Below are 16,744 nucleotides of genomic sequence, written 5' to 3' on the forward strand. Positions count from 1 at the left end.
GCCATTTTTTTACCTCCCTAAATGGGCTGACTCCCCTCACAGGGCCGTGGTCACCACCTGGCGCAAGCACCCGTGCGAGTGCCGTTTGCCTGGACAGGTGGGTGTGCCCACTCTTGGGCGACGGCACTGGCACAGGGTCCCTCATAGTACAATGAAGTGTCTCTGACGGTGGTGGTGCACAACCAATGTCAGACACACCGTCGTAATATGAGGGGCCCTGTGCCGCCCACGAGAGAGTGTTCCCCCCGAGGTCGAACAGTGCTCTACCACTTGCAATACTTTACCTCTCCCTGCTCCACCACAGTGTAGTCTGTTCTGATAAATCCTTCAATGGCACTGCCAATACAAATTTGTTGAAATGATAGATGATAGTAAAAATATACAGGGGCCCAGGCCTCCATTTAGACCATTTAATACTTTGCGCCAACTACCACTGTCTGCTGCTCAGCAGAGGAGCCCACCCCTGTACGTAGCTATGCCACCTGTTTATTTTTGAAAAATTTTTTGGCACACATTTACCTCACTTTATTATTTTGGCCTACTAACTGTGTCAGCCACTCCTTACAGTTGTCCTCCGCTGAACAACGCTATGCTGCCTGTGTACCCCTGTAACCAATTTTAAACTGCATTGAGGCTACTTTTTTAATTTAGGCCTACTAAGTCTGTCTGCGCTACTCGTTACAGTTGACCTCCAGTGAACAAACCTATGCCGCCTGTGTACCCCTGTAAGCAATTTTAAACTGCATTGAGCCTACTTTTTTATTTTAGGCCTACTAAGTCTGTCTGCGCTACTCGTCACAGTGGACCTCCAGTGAACAAACCTATGCCCCCTGTGTACCCCTGTAAGCAATTTTAAACTGCATTGAGCCTACTTTTTTATTTTAGGCCTACTAAGTCTGTCTGCGCCACTCCTTACAGTTGACCTCCACTGAACAATCCTATGCCGCCTGTGTACCCCTGTAAGCAATTTTAAACTGCATTGAGCCTACTTTTTTATTTTAGGCCTACTAAGTCTGTCTGGGCCACTCCTTACAGTTGACCTCCAGTGAACTAACCAATGCCGCCTATGTACCCCTGTAAGCAATTTTAAACTGCATTTGGCCTACTTGTTTGGTTGGGCCTACTAACGGTGTCTGCCGCTGCTTGGTGTTCTCCTCCACTGAACAAAGCTGAGCTTCAATTTTCAGGCTTTCAGCCTATATGAACTATGAAACTGCATTTGGCCTACTTGTTTGGTTGGGCCTACTAATGGTGTCTGCCGCTGCTTGCTTTTCTCCTCCACTGAACAAAGCTGAGCTTCAATTTTCAGCCTATATCAGATATTAAACTGCATTTGGCCTACTTGTTTGGTTGGGCCTACTAACGGTGTCTGCCGCTGCTTGCTTTTCTCCTCCACTGAACAAAGCTGAGCTTCAATTTTCAGCCTATATCAGATATTAAACTGCATTTGGCCTACTTGTTTGGTTGGGCCTACTAACGGTGTCTGCCGCTGCTTGCTTTTCTCCTCCACTGAACAAAGCTGAGCTTCAATTTCCAGGCTTTCAGCCTATATAAGATATGAAACTGCATTTGGCCTACTTGTTTGGTTGGGCCTACTAACGGTGTCTGCCGCTGTTTGGTGTTCTCCTCCACTGAGCAAAGCTGAGCTTCAATTTTCAGGCTTTCAGCCTATATGAACTATGAAACTGCCTTTGGCCTACTTGTTTGGTTGGGCCTACTAATGGTGTCTGCCGCTGCTTGCTTATCTCCTCCACTGAACAAAGCTGAGCTTCAATTTTCAGGCTTTCAGCCTATATGAACTATGAAACTGCATTTGGCTTACTTGTTTGGTTGGGCCTACTAACGGTGTCTGCCACTGCTTGGTGTTCTCCACTGAACAAAGCTGAGCTTCAATTTTCAGGCTTTCAGCCTATATGAACTATGAAACTGCATTTGGCCTACTTGTTTGATTGGGCCTACTAACGGTGTCTGCCGCTGCTTGCTTTTCTCCTCCACTGAACAAAGCTGAGCTTAAATTTTCAGGCTTTCAGCCTATATCAGATATGAAACTGCATTTGGCCTACTTGTTTGGTTGGGCCTACTAACGGTGTCTGTCGCTGCTTGGTGTTCTCCTCCACTGAGCAAAGCTGAGCTTCAATTTTCAGGCTTTCAGCCTATATGAACTATGAAACTGCATTTGGCCTACTTGTTTGGTTGGGCCTACTAACGGTGTCTGCCACTGCTTGGTGTTCTCCTCCATTGAACAAAGCTGAGCTTCAATTTTCAGGCTTTCAGCCTATATGAACTATGAAACTGCATTTGGCCTACTTGTTTGGTTGGGCCTACTAATGGTGTCTGCCGCTGCTTGATTTTCTCCTCCACTGAACAAAGCTGAGCTTCAATTTTCAGGCTTTCAGCCAATATGAACTATGAAACTGCATTTGGCCTACTTGTTTGGTTGGGCCTACTAACGGTGTCTGCCGCTGCATGTTGTTCTCCTCCACTGATCAAAGCAGTGCCGCCTGTTTACTCCTGTTACCAATTTTGAACCTCATTTGGCCCACTTTATTACTTGGGCCTACTTTGTCTGCCACTCATTACAGTTTTCCTCCACTGAACAAAGCAATGCCGCCTGTTTAGTCCTGTTACCAATTTTGAACTGTATTTAGCCCACTTTATTCTTTGGGCCTATATCTGTGTTTCCTCCTCATCCTGCCCATTGCCCAGCTACTGCTAGATGAGTCTGCTGGTACATTGACACAGACCACTACATTCCCCTTGCACTCTACACAGCCAGTATCTGACCCTGCTGAAAGTCTGGTTCCCCTTCCCGCATACTATACCACCTTACACGGGGACAAAGAGGAAGGTGCAGATGAAAGTGCAGGTTCCTTCATAAGGTGGGGGGGCATACTCGTTGGTGACATCACTGGCACAGGGCCCCTCATAGTATGCAAAAGTGTCTCTGCCGGTGGGAGGCGCCCCCGCCGTCAAACACACCGCCGTACTTTGAGGGGCCCTGTGCCAGTGCCAATGCGAACGAGTGTGCCCCCCCTGCTTGCTCAGGATCACAGCACTTGCAAAGTTGAAATACTTACCTCTCCCTGCTCCACCGCCGTGACGTAGTCCGCGTTTCCTGGGCCCACGGAAAACTTGAGCCAGCCTTATACCCCCACAACTTTAGCCAAATGACCCCCAATTTTCAATGCCTAACTATTATTATAAGGCAAATTAAGATTGACAAGCTTAAGTAACAAGAATTGATGTTTTTGGCATTAAAATGGGCACTGTAGGTGTTTTCCTGTCCTCCACTCACTGCCGACTTTGCTTCCCCATTGACTTGCATTGGGTTTCGTGTTTCAGTCGGATCCCCGACTTTTCGCAATTATCGGCCGATTTCACCCGACCCGACTATTGACAAAGTCGGGTTTCGCGAAACCCGACTCGATCCTAAAAAAGTAAAAGTCGCTCAACTCTACTCCTTACAATTGTCCTCCGCTGAACCAAGCAATGCCGCCTGGTTATTCCTGTTACCAATTTTGAACTGCATTTAGCCCACTTACTTATTTGGGCCTACTCACTGTGTCAGCCACTCCTTATAATTGTCCTCCGATGAGCAAAGCAATGCCGCCTGGTTATTCCTGTTACCAATTTTGAACTGCATTTAGCCCACTTTATTATTTGGGCCTACTAACTGTGTCTGCCGCTCATTACAGTTGTCCTCCACTGAACAAAGCAATGCCGCCTGTTTAGTCCTTTTACCAATTTTGAACTGCATTTAGCCCACTTTATTATTTGGGTCTATATCTGTGTTTCCTCCTCATCCTGCCCATTGCCCAGCCAATGCTAGATGAGTCTGCTGGTACATTGACCCAGACCACTACATTCCCCTTGCACTCTACACAGCCAGAATCTGACCCTGCTGAAAGTCAGGTTCCCCTTCCCGCATACTATACCACCTTACACGGGGACAAAGAGGAAGGTGCAGATGAAAGTGCAGGTTCCTTCATCAGGTGGGGGGGCATACTCGTTGGCGACGTCACTGGCACAGGGCCCCTCATAGTATGCAAAAGTGTCTCTGCCGGTGGAAGGCACCACCCGCCGTCAAACACACCGCTGTACTATGAGGGGCCCTGTGCCAGTGCCAATGCCAACGAGTGGGCCCCCACTGCTTGCTCAGGATCATAGCACTTGCAAAGTTAAATACTTACCTCTCCCTGCTCCACCGCCGTGACGTATTCCGCGTTTCCTGGGCTCACGAAAATCTTGAGCCAGCCCTACACCCCCACAACTTTAGCCAAATGACCCCCAGTTTTCAATGCCTAACTATTATTATAAAGTAAATTAAGATTGACAAGCTTCAGTAATAAGAATTGATGTTTTTGGCATTAAAATGGGCACTGTAGGTGTTTTCCTGTCCTCCACTCACTGCCGACTTTCATTCCCCATTGACTTGCATTGGGTTTCGTGTTTCAGTCGGCCCCCGACTTTTCGTAATAATGGGCCGATTTCACCCGACCCGACTTTTGACAAAGTCGGGTTTCGCAAAACCCGACTCGATCCAAAAAAAGTAAAATTCGCTCAACTCTACTGGCGACTAGTTGTATCACACACAGAAGAGCCAAGCTGCCGCAAACAGGACTGTTGTCTGGTTCTGCCACACCAAAGAGTACAGCAACCTCAAATAGGATTGCCAACTGGTATTACCACACACCGCGGAGTGCAGCCAAGTTAAAAAGGTCTGGCGACTGGTATTACAACACACTGAAGTGTCTAGCCACCTCAAACAGGACTGCTGACTAGTAGTACCACACATTGAAGAGTCCAGCCACCTAAAACAGAACTGCTGACTGGTACTACCCTACACCGAAGAGTACAGCCACCTCAAACAAGACTGCTGACTAGTAGTACCACACCCCCAAGAGTCCATCAACCTTAAACAGGACTGCTCACTAGTTGTACCACACACCGAGCAGTCCAGCCATCTCAAACAGTACTGCCGACTAGTAGTACCACACACTGAAGAGTCCAGGCGCTGCAAACAGAAATACTGACAAGACGTTCCACACACTGAAGAGTCCAGCCACAGCAAACAGGACTGCTGAGTGGTAATACCACACACCGAAGTGTCCAGCCACCTCAAACAGAACTGCCAGCTAGTAGTACCACACACCGAAGAGGGAAGCCATCAAAATAAGACTGCTCACTTGTACTGCAACATACTAAAGAGTACAGCCACCTCAAACAATACTGCCGACTAGTACTACCACACACCGAAGTGACCAGCCACCTCAAAAAGGACTGCCAACTAGTACTACCACACATCAAAATGACCAGCCACCTCAAACAGGAGTGTCAAATAGTAGCACCACACACCAAAGAATCCAGCCACCTACTACCACATACAGTACCAAAGAGTACAGCCACCTCCAATAGTAAGTGTACCACACCGAAGTAGTACCACACCGTAGAGTGCAGCCATCTAAAACAGGACTCCAGACTGGTTCTACCACACACTGAAGAGTACAGCCACCTCAAACAAGTCTGCCGACTAGTACTACCACATACCGAAGAGTCCAGCCACCTCAAACAGGACTGCTGACTGCTTCTACAACACCCCGAAGAGTACAGCCACTTCAAACAAGACTACTGACTAGTATTAACACACACAAAAGTGTACAGCCACCTCAAACAGGACTGCCGACTAGTACTACCACACACCGAAGTGACCAGCCACCTAAACCAGGACAATTGACTGGTACTACCACATACCAAAGAGTAAAGCCACCTCAGGACTCCTGATTAGTTCTATCACATATTGAAGAGTACAGTCACCTCAAACGGGACCGCAGACAGGTACTTCCGCATACCAAAGTGTCCAGCCACCTTAAACAGTACTGCTGACTAGTAGTACCACACACTATAGAGTCCCACCACCTAAAACAGGACTGCTGACTGGTACTACCATGCACCAAAGAGTACAGCCACCTCAAACAGGACTGCAGACTAGTACTACCACACAATGAAGTGACCAACCACCTCAAACAGGAATGTCAACTACTATTGCCACACACCAAAGAGTCCAGCTACCTAAACCAGGACTGATGAATGGTACTACCACATTTCATAGAGTACAGACACCTAAAACAGGACTGCCGACTAGTACTACCACACACCGAGGAGTCCAGCTGCCTCAAACAGAACTGTCGACTGGTACTACCACACACTGAAGAGCACAGTCACCTCAAACAGGATTGCCAAATGAACTAACACACACCAAAAGTGTCCAGCCACCTTCAATAGGACTACCGATCTTCCCCTCTCTGACCACAACATTCTCTCCTTCATGCTCACAATCCCTCGCCCACCCCAGTACACTCCTACCTACCACACATTCAGAAATCTACACGCCATTAACTCTCATACACTTTCAGACTCCTTACACTTATCACTGTCCCCAATCTCTTTATCCTGTCCTGATCTGACTGTACTCCACTACAATGACCCTCTTAGAAGCACCCTGGACCAAGTAGCGCTCCTCACCCTCAGAACCTCCAAGCACAGAGTAAAACAGCCCTGGCTCACATCGCAAACTCGACTTCTCCAGCAATGCTCTAGAAGTGCTGAACGCTTATGGAGGAAAACTCGCACACCAGAAGACTTCATCCATGTCATATTTATGTTAAGAACCTATAATTCTGCCCTTCACCTTGCCAAACAGACCAACTACACCACCCTGATCTCCTCACTATCCAACAACCCCAAGAAACTTTTTGACACGTTTCACTCCCTCCTCAGGCCAAAAGCACAAGCCCCTATCACAGATATTTGTGCTGATGACCTGGCTTCCCACTTTATAGAGAAAATAGATAATATCTAACAGGAAATTGTCTCCCAGCCACTAAGTGCTGTGACTCCCATCCCTCCCAGCATTTCCTCTGGCTCACTCTCCATGTTTGATCCCATCACATAAGAAAGAAGTCTCCAGCCTCCTTTCTTCTTCTTGTCTTACTACATGCACTACTGACCTCATTCCCTCACAACTCCTCCAGTTGCTCTCTCCAATCATCACAACTCACCTAAGTACAATCTTTAATCTCTCCCTCTCCTCGGGCATCTTCCCATCCTCCTTCAAACACTCTATCATTACTCCATTATTAAAGAAACCCCCTCTCGATCCATCCTTCACAAATAACTACAGACCAGTCTCCAACCTCCCCTTCATCTCTAAACTCTTGGAGCCCCTGATCTACTCCCGCCTTACCCGTTACCTCTCTACTCACTCCCTCCTAGACCCTTCACAGTATGGCTTCCACCTCCTACACTCTACAGAAACTGCACTCATCAAAGTGACCAATGACCTTCTGACAGCAAAGTCTAACGGTGACCACTCTCTGCTCATTCTTCTCGACCTCTCTGCAGCTTTTGACACTGTTGACCACCATCTCCTACTCGCTAGGCTCCAGTCACTAGGCATTAAAGACACTGCTCTCTCCTGGTTCTCTTCCTATCTTTCTGACTGCTCCTTCAGTGTATCGTTCATTGGCTCCACTTCGTCCCCTCTTCCTTTCACTGTTGGGGTACCTCAGGGCTCAGACCTTGGCCCACATCTCTTCTCACTCTTCATGGCCCCAATTGGATAGACCATCAGCAGATTTGGCTTTCAGTACCATCTTTATGCCGATGATACACAACTATACATGTCATCCCCTGACCTTACTCCCGCTGTACTACAGAATGCCAGTGACTGTCTGTTCGCAGTTGTAAGGAGGTTGCTTTCCCTGCTCCTTACCTGGAACCACTCAGTTGGACAGCTGCGTTGTTGGGGGGAGGACTTTTTGCCCTGGACAGTGGGGACCATGTGTCTGCTGGGGGCAGAGAGGAAGAGAGAAGAGTGTGGTCAGAAAAGAGTGGGAGAGCAGAGCGTGTGAGACGGAGGGGACAGCGAGACGGAGGGAACAGCGCGCCAGAGAAAAAAGCAGGCTGCAGCGCCGCGCTCCCTGAGAGAGAATGTTCCTCGTGAGGGCACTGAGGCTGAGATACCAGCCGTAGTGAAGGCTGAATGTGAGAGTGTGGACTTGGAAGCCTCCTTAATCAGAGAAGACGTATTCCCTGACAGTGACCTGAGCGTGCGGCCCCGGTGACCGCAATGACAAGCCAGGACCCCTGAGTGTGACAAGTAAACTGCTCAGTGTGTGTGTAGCATTGCTACTGCAGAAAGACTGCCAGGCTAATATACAGAGACTGTGCAGCAGAGTGGCTGTGTTACTTCCTGCTTCCAGCTTCACTGGGAGAAAAGACTGCAAAGACTTAACCCCAGAGTCTCCAGTTCCCAGGAGACAGGAGAGACTTCAGGATCTCAAGCGCTGCTGGTGACTGTACCCATGTTGGAATATGGACCCTCCAGTCAGGACCTCCCTGGACTGATATGTTACAAGAACACTCGTTAACCATTTCGATTCCGCTTAACTATTTACTGTTTCCTTTATCTCTATTAACCCCCTGTTTACTCCCTGCGAGGAGAATCTTACTCCTGTTAATAAATTCCTCTCAACAGTTGGTCTGTCTGTTCCGTGGTGACATACTCAACCCTGCACTCTATTACACAGTCTCCGACATCATGTCCGCCCTCTATCTGAAACTCAACCTCTCCAAAACTAAACTTCTTCTGTTCCCACCATCTACTAACCTGACATTTCCTTCTCCGTGGGTGGCACCATAATAACACCCCGACAGCAGGCCCGCTGTCTGGGTGTTACGTTTGACACCAATCTCTCCTTCACTTCCCATACACAACCTCTTGCCCGCTTGTGCCGCTTATACCTAAAGAACATCTGTAGAATCCACCCTTTTCTCACCATGGAAACAACAAAAACCCTCACTGTTGCCCTCATACACTCCCGCCTGGACTACTGTAATGCTCTATTAATTTGCCTCCCCCTCCCTCGACTTTCCCCTCTCCAGTCTGTCCTTAATGCAGCAGCCTGGGTCATCTACCTGGCTAATCGGTATTCAGATGCAGACGCTCTTTGCCAGTCGTTACACTGGCTGCCCATTCATTATAGGATCCAATTCAAAGTACTTGTTCTCACCCACAAAGCTCTAAACAGTGCAGCACCCCCTTTCATCTCCTCCCTTATTTCTGTCTATTGGCCTAGCTGACTGATGCGCTCTGCAAATGACTTTTGACTAACCTCTGCACTAATCCATACCTCCCACTCCTGTCTCCAAGACTTCTACCAAGCTGCGCCAATCCTCTGGAATACTCTACCCCAAGAAATTAGGACCATTCACAATTTGCATAGTTTTAGGCGCGCCCTTAAAACATTTGTTCAGAGTGGTCTATCACGTTCCCTAATAAAAGTAATTTTATGTGTAAGGGCGTGTGTAGCCCATTCACTATCTCCATCTATCCCCCACCCCCTGAAGATGGCTGGACCATAGTTGTAAATACATAATTGTAAATAAGCTTCTGTACTTTGTATCTCCCTCACCTCATGGTAGATTGTAAGATCTCACGAGCAGGGTCGTCTTACTGTGCTTTAATTATTGTATTGTTAACTTTGTTACTTATGACTTGCATTTGAAACTGTTAAACTGTAAAGCGCTGCGGAATATGTTGGCACTACATAAATAAAGATTATTATTATTATTTAGTACAACGCTCGAAGAGTCCAGCTATCTGAAACAGGACTGCTGACTGGTGCTACACTGAAGAGTACAACCACCTCAAAAAGGTTAAGGCTATGTGCACACGTATTATGGTCCAAAAACGCTGCGTTTTTGCTGAAGATTTATTGCGGATTTACCGCGTTTTTTCTGCGGATTTCACTGCGGTTTTACAACTGCGGTTTTCTTTAGGAGCAGCTGTAAAACCGCTGTGGAATCCGCAGGAAGAAGTGACATGCTGCGGAATCTAAACTGCAGTGTTTCTGCGCAATTTTTTTCCACAGCATGTGCACAGCGTTTTTTGTTTCCCATAGGTTTACATTGTAATGTAAACTCATGGGAAACTGCTGCGGACCCGCAGCTGCGGAAACACTGCAGATCTGCAGCGTTTTCCGCATCGTGTGCACATACCCTAAGAGACTGCAACCTTGTGTCCTCTGATTCTTTCTGGCACTATAGCACCTTTTCCTCTGACACTGGGAACCCTGGGGACTCAGCTTCACCTGTGGGAAGCCCTACCATCCCTGTTGCCATATCATCACCCCAGTGGACCCCTTTTAGCAGCGTCGGTCATCCCTGACCGAATACAACAGGTGGCGTCACGAACACTCTTTATTGAAATAAACCCTTTAAAGTCCTTCTCTTTAATTTGAACACCCAGGTCCACGGACCGGGTCACTGCCACCGTGACCACCCTTTTAATGACGAACAGACCTGGCCCGAGTACCCGTAGGCCCTAGCGGGGCTCTCCAAACTTGGCATCACAAACAGGATGGACCTACCCGAAAAATCGGGTCCTGTGCGCCATGGATTGTGTTAGATCGTGTAATGGCAGCCATTGTTGCACCACAAGGCAGGTAAGGTATGGAGAAGATGTGCTGTCACAGGTGAAGCTCAGGAACGGGCACGAAAGCTGGACCCGCCCACTGAAGAGACTTTAATGTAAAAAGAACATGTCCGTCAATAGGACGTATCCACCCCTGGAGATGGCTGGCAAGAAAGTGGAGCAAGAGCCGCCCACGAAGGAGAGAGAAGGAGGAACGCGCTCGAATGCGTGCAGCAGAGATGGATGAACGTTACCCAGTACAAGTGATGGTGGACGGCAGTGGAGAGCTGCTGGAACCTGCTGACAGTGGACTGGACTTCCCCGGCAGGCCAGAAGAAACCCCGGAGCAGATGAGAGTATTGTTATCTGGAGCTCCTCGGTGCTGAGATGGAAGAGCTGGCCCAACAACTTCTGTGGTCCCAGCTGGCAGCAGTGACCGCATGGAAGTAGTCCCTGCTGAAAAGAGTGATGACCGTGCAGCACCAGACCCTGCCACCAGCACTCACAGCCCCAGTGGAAGCGGAGAAGGAGACCGGCACAGGAGGAGCAGGTATGAACACTGCCCCGGTAGTGGAGGAGACCCTGGTGGGACCTTTAGAGCCCCCGCCAACCCTAATGCCCAGCCAGGTAGTCACAGCAGTAACCTGGGACTGCATGGCAGACCTGGGGAGAACTCTGATCGACCCGCTGACACCTGACACCTTGCCCCTGGGGGCATGCAGAAAAGGGGAGGCAATACACTGGAGGCACCCAGAGACAGATTTAATGGGGTTCCCAGAGGAGGCCCAAGCAGAGGCAAACCAAGTAGAAATTGTGTAAAAGGACGATTACTGCCGATGGCAGATACTAAAGTTTGAAGCAGAAAATTAGGAATGCAGAGCTCAATGGGAGAGTGTCACGAATCCCACCGTGCTGCCACCAATATGTCACGGTTCGGTGGTGACCCTTGGCCAGAACACGGCTATCATGTGCAGGGGGCTTATCTTAGTTATCCCACCACTGCTACAATGTGATGAAAACACCAACAAGGCTATTGACCTTTCAATGTACTACAGGGTCTTATTTTAGTTATCCCACTGCTGCTACAATATAACACGAACTGCAGAGATTTATGTATATCCCACTTTCCAGTTCCCCTTCGGAACTTGCAACTCTCCGGCGCCACCTTACCCTCAGGTCAGTCAGGGAACTACACCTGGAAAAATTAGTCGCCGGACGGGCCCCGTCACTGTCGACTGTCTAGCAGGCACTCTGCAGCGAGGGAATTATAAACGCTCAGGCCGCAGTCAGACAATAGCTTATGTAACCCTGTTCCGTCACTGCCAGCTGTACCAACTAACCCAGAACACACTTCGCTGCCACCAGCTCAGATTTCTCCACAGAGGGGTTCAGAGCCAACCCAAATAAGTAGCGTAACTAACTTCAGAAGACTTAGGGTACTTTTAGAGCAAGGGAACGAAGCTAGTAAATATTATTACTTTTACTCCATAAAAAGATTAGACAGTGTTTATAAAAGGTATATCAAGATTTTACAATATGAGACAATTTAAAGTATGTACAGCAATTATAGAAAAATGGACTAAAACAGTAAGTAACACTCACATGTGCTCAGATCATTTCAGCTAACCAGGCCGATGGGCGGAGCCAAATGTCCCAGTTAATCAGAGGAACCTGCTGTAACAGCTCCTCAGGCAAGACTGAAGGTTGGGTTGAGTGACCTGCCTTATACTTGCAGGCTTGTGACATCACTAAAGGGGCTGGTTTACCTGCACCCTCCCCTAGCTGCCAGGGTGCACATTTTGGTATGAAAACTTATATACTCCTAGATATGCTTTGGAACCTAGCAGAATCACGGCACACACATCCCTCATCTTAAATTGAAATTAGCTTTCTATTTAATCCAAACGTGGTCTGGCTATTCCTCTCTGTTTAGGAGAAATCCGCACTTTGTACTCGTTGCGTTTAGCTGCTAGTGCTTACAGTGATTGACAGATCTACCGATGGAAATTCGCAATATGCATTCCTTATTTTCCAAGACCAAATTGGTGGCCCAATATCTTACTATAAGAGAACAAAGAACCTCATGTCTTTTGAGAGAGACTATACCAGTTTTAGCTGGTACTAGATGGGAGAATTGGCACGTTGTCACACACCCTCCCAACCACCCCACCCACCAAAAGAACTGCTGCATTAGGCCCTGGGGCCTTGGCTGGAGGGTCCTTCTGTTTTGCTGGACAGTAGGCTCTGATATGACCAGTCTTTGCAGGAAAAACACTGGCGGTCGGTGGTAGGTCTGGTGCTGTTGGCAATAGTGACAGGCCTTCTTGTGTTGGCTGGCAGGGACACTGGCGTTGGTTGCAGTCTTATCCCCTCTCCAAGTGGCGGTGACTGGCTTCTGCACTTCCGATCTACGGTTGGCCTCGTAGGCATCGGCAATCTGCACTCCTTTCGTCACGTCTTTGGGTTCTCGGTCCATCACGAACTGTCGCACATCAGCTGGGCAAAGATGTAAGAACTGGTGTTTGATCATCAGGTCTCGCAGCTGTGCAAAGGTGGTCACTGACAGTCCTTGGGTCCACTAGTCAAAGTGGGTCCCGAGTCCATGCACCACATCGATGTAATTGTCATGTGGGCCACGTTGAAGGTTCCGGAACTTTCTACGGTAAACATCAGGTGTAAGCTGGTACTTAGTTATCAGGGCCTGCTTGATGGCCTCATAGGCACTATCTTGCTCTTGAGGGAGAGCAGCAAACGCCTCCAGAGCTTTGCCTTTTAGCCCTGGGGTCAGGTATCGTGCCCATTCTTCCATAGGCAGCTGGTACTGTTGGTAGGCTTTTTCAAAGGCCTGCAGGAAAGTGTCCAAGTCCCCGTCCTTTTCCATTGCAGGAAAGTACTTGGGCCGGGGTCTCGGTATCTGAGCGCTGGTTGGCTCACGGCTCCAGGCGGTGGAGGGTATCCCTCCTGCCGGATCATCTCCAGTTCATATTCTCGCTGGGCTTGGCGCTCGGCTCTCTCAGCCTCCCGCTCGACTCGCTGGGACTGGGCCTCTCGCTCGGCTCGGGCCTCCCACTCTTCTCACTGGGCCTGGGCCTCTCGCTCGGCTCGGGCCTCCTTCTCGGCTAGCTGGGCGTCGACCCGCCACACCCCACAAAGGGCAAAAAGAGTGTCCTTCTTAAGCTGCTTATATCACTCTTCTCCCATCACAGCCATGGTTGCCAAATAAAAGATAGGATGGAAAAACAAAGAGAAGGGAAGGGGATAATTACCAGTACATACAATTGTCTCAGGACTAAAAAAAAACTGAGTTTGTTCTCCAAACTATTGCTGCCGGGTCCTTGGAAGAACCGTGCTAGTTTTAGTGAGAGGGATGATTGCTCAAACCAGATCAGTAATGCTCTATGATCCCACCGCTCTGCCAACAAAATGTCACGAATCCCACCGTGCTGCCACCAATATGTCACGGTTCGGTGGTGACCTTTTGCCAGCACATGGCTATCACATGTGCAGGGGGCTTATCTTAGTTATCCACCACTGCTACAATGTGATGAAAACACCAACAAGGCTGTTGACCTATCAATTTACCGCAGGAGCTTATTTTAGTTATCCCACTGCTGCTACAATATAGCACGAACTGCAGAGATTTATGTATATCCCGCTTCCCAGTTCCGCTTCGAAACTTTCAGCTCTCCTGCACCCCTTACCCTCAGGTCAGTCAGGGAACTACACCTGGGATAATTAGTCGCCAGACGTGCCGCTTCACTGTGGACTGGCTAGCAGGCACGCTGCAGCGAGGGAATTATAAATGCTCAGGCCGCAGCCAGACAATAGCTTATGTAACCCTGTTCCGTCGCTGCCAGCTGTACCAACTAACCCAGAACACACTTCGCTGCCACCAGCTCAGATTTCTCCACAGAGGGGTTCAGAGCCAACCCAAATTAGTAGCGTAATTAACTTCAGAAGACTTAGGGTACTTTTAGAGCAAGGGAACGATGCTAGTAAATATTATTACTTTTACTCCATAAAAAGATTAGACAGTGTTTATAAAAGGTATATCAAGATTTTACAATATGAAACAATTTAAAGTATGTACAGCAATTATAGAAAAATGGATTAAAACAGTAAGTAACACTCACATGTGCTCAGATCATTTCAGCTAACCAGGCCGATGGGCAGAGCCAAATGTCCCAGTTCATCAGAGGGACCTGCTGTAATAGCTCCTCAGGCAAGACTGAAAGTTGGGTTGAGTGCCATGCCTTATACTTGCAGGATTGTGACATCCCTAAATGGGCTGGTTTACCTGCACCCTCCCCTAGCTGCCAGGGTGCACATTTTGGTACGAAAACTTATAAAACTCCTAGATGTGCTTGCGAACCTAGCGGAATCACGGCATACACATCCCTGATCTTACATTGAAATTAGCTTTCTATTGAATCCAAACGTGGTCTGGCTATTCCGCTTTGTTTAGGATAAATCTGCACTTTGTACTCATTGCGTTTAGCTGCTAGCGCTTACAGTGATTGACATATCTACCGATGGAAATTCGCAATATGTACTCCTTATTTTCCTAAGCCAAATCGGTGGCCCAATATCTTACTATAATAGAACAAAGAACCTCATGTCTTTTGAGAGAGACTATACCAGTTTTAGTTGGTACTAGAAGGGAGAATTGTCTACCGCAGCTACAGGGGCAATAAACATTCTTTTGGTGGGAGGGAATGAGAGGTTTTGGATTCACACACACACACAGCAGAAGCGTAGAGAGGGGGGTCGGACTAGCCCACAGCGTGCCTGATGACAAGGGAAACTAAAAATCATATTATACATTATCGTCACAGAGAGTATGGAACAACACAACATACAGGCTAAGGCCCGAATGCGCAAAGCCAGACCCACTGATAGAGGTCAGCCCAGACAAGGTACTGGGGTCTCCTTTAACCTAGATAGAGGGTGGGGATTCATCAGAGAACATGGAGAATCTTCAGAACTTTTTGTAAATCACCATGATGCAGTCACATCTCTTAAAGGGACACCCGTATCGTGACCTTTACCCTGGAGATCAAGTGAGATTTACTCGGCACAAAGGAAAGATGGGTTGGTATGCTCTTAATGTTAAAAGATGCACTGAGGAGCATACAGAGTCAGTAAAGTCACAGGCAACACAAACCCCGGTTGCTGAACTAGTTCCATTGAAGTTACATGTTGTGACATCTGGAAAAGAACTTCCCCAGGCAGGAAGCTGTGGGCACAAGGAACTGTCCTGGAAAAGAAAGTGAGTGAAATGACAGAGAATCAATGTTAAAAGTTAACAGTTGGTTAACCTGGTTATGTGTGTTAACTTAAAGACACCGTGGTCATTAACAATGAGTGGTCAAAACTTTCCTTTGTAAATAGTTGGCACCTCTTAAGGTGCCCCTTATTGGTTTTACCACACACTGGCAGCGTGAGTAGAACCCTGTTTGTTTCCAAAGACCAGAAGTAAAAACCATTTGGCGTGGCGAGGGCCGGCGTCAGCACCCGGAGCACCCACCGAGCAAGTGCTGGGGCCCTGGCGAGATGGGGGGGCCCATTCAGGGCTGGCAAGCAGCTGCCTGGGGCCCCCACTACCCCAGGGGCCATCAGCAAGCGGCACATCATGCAGCCGCTATGTGGCCCCTGTGAGGCAGGCAGGAGGGCCCGCCTACTGCCAGCGCCGACTCCCCTGCCGCCGCATTGAACTATACCGGCATCTGCCGATACAGTTCAAAGCAATGATGGAGGAGAGAACGTCAGCTGACGCTCCCTCTCCCATCATTCCCCACTCTACCTCTGACACTGCGGATGTGCGATGACATCATTGCGCACTCACTGTGTGCCAGGCAGTGCAGCGGCAGCTGCCGATACAGGTGCAGGGAGCAGCACGGCACGAGGAGAGGTGAGTGTTTTTTTACTATAACAGTGAGTACTGGACTGTGGGGCCATTCTCGGGTGGGCTGTGCTATATAATACATGGTTTTGCTATATGCTACATGGCTGTGCTACATACTACATGGCTGTGCTATATACGTGGGCTGTGCTATATGCTACGTGGGCTGTGCTATATGCTACGTGGGCTGTGCTATATACTACGTGGGCTGTGCTATATACTACGTGGGCTGTGCTATATACTATGTGGCTGCGCTATATACTATGTGGCTGCGCTATATACTATGTGGCTGCGCTATATACTATGTGGCTGTGCTATATGCTACATGGGCTGTTATATACTATATGGCTGTGCTATATACTATGTGG

This window comes from Ranitomeya variabilis, chromosome 1 (assembly GCF_051348905.1).
Source record: "Ranitomeya variabilis isolate aRanVar5 chromosome 1, aRanVar5.hap1, whole genome shotgun sequence".
Lineage (NCBI taxonomy): Eukaryota > Metazoa > Chordata > Amphibia > Anura > Dendrobatidae > Ranitomeya > Ranitomeya variabilis.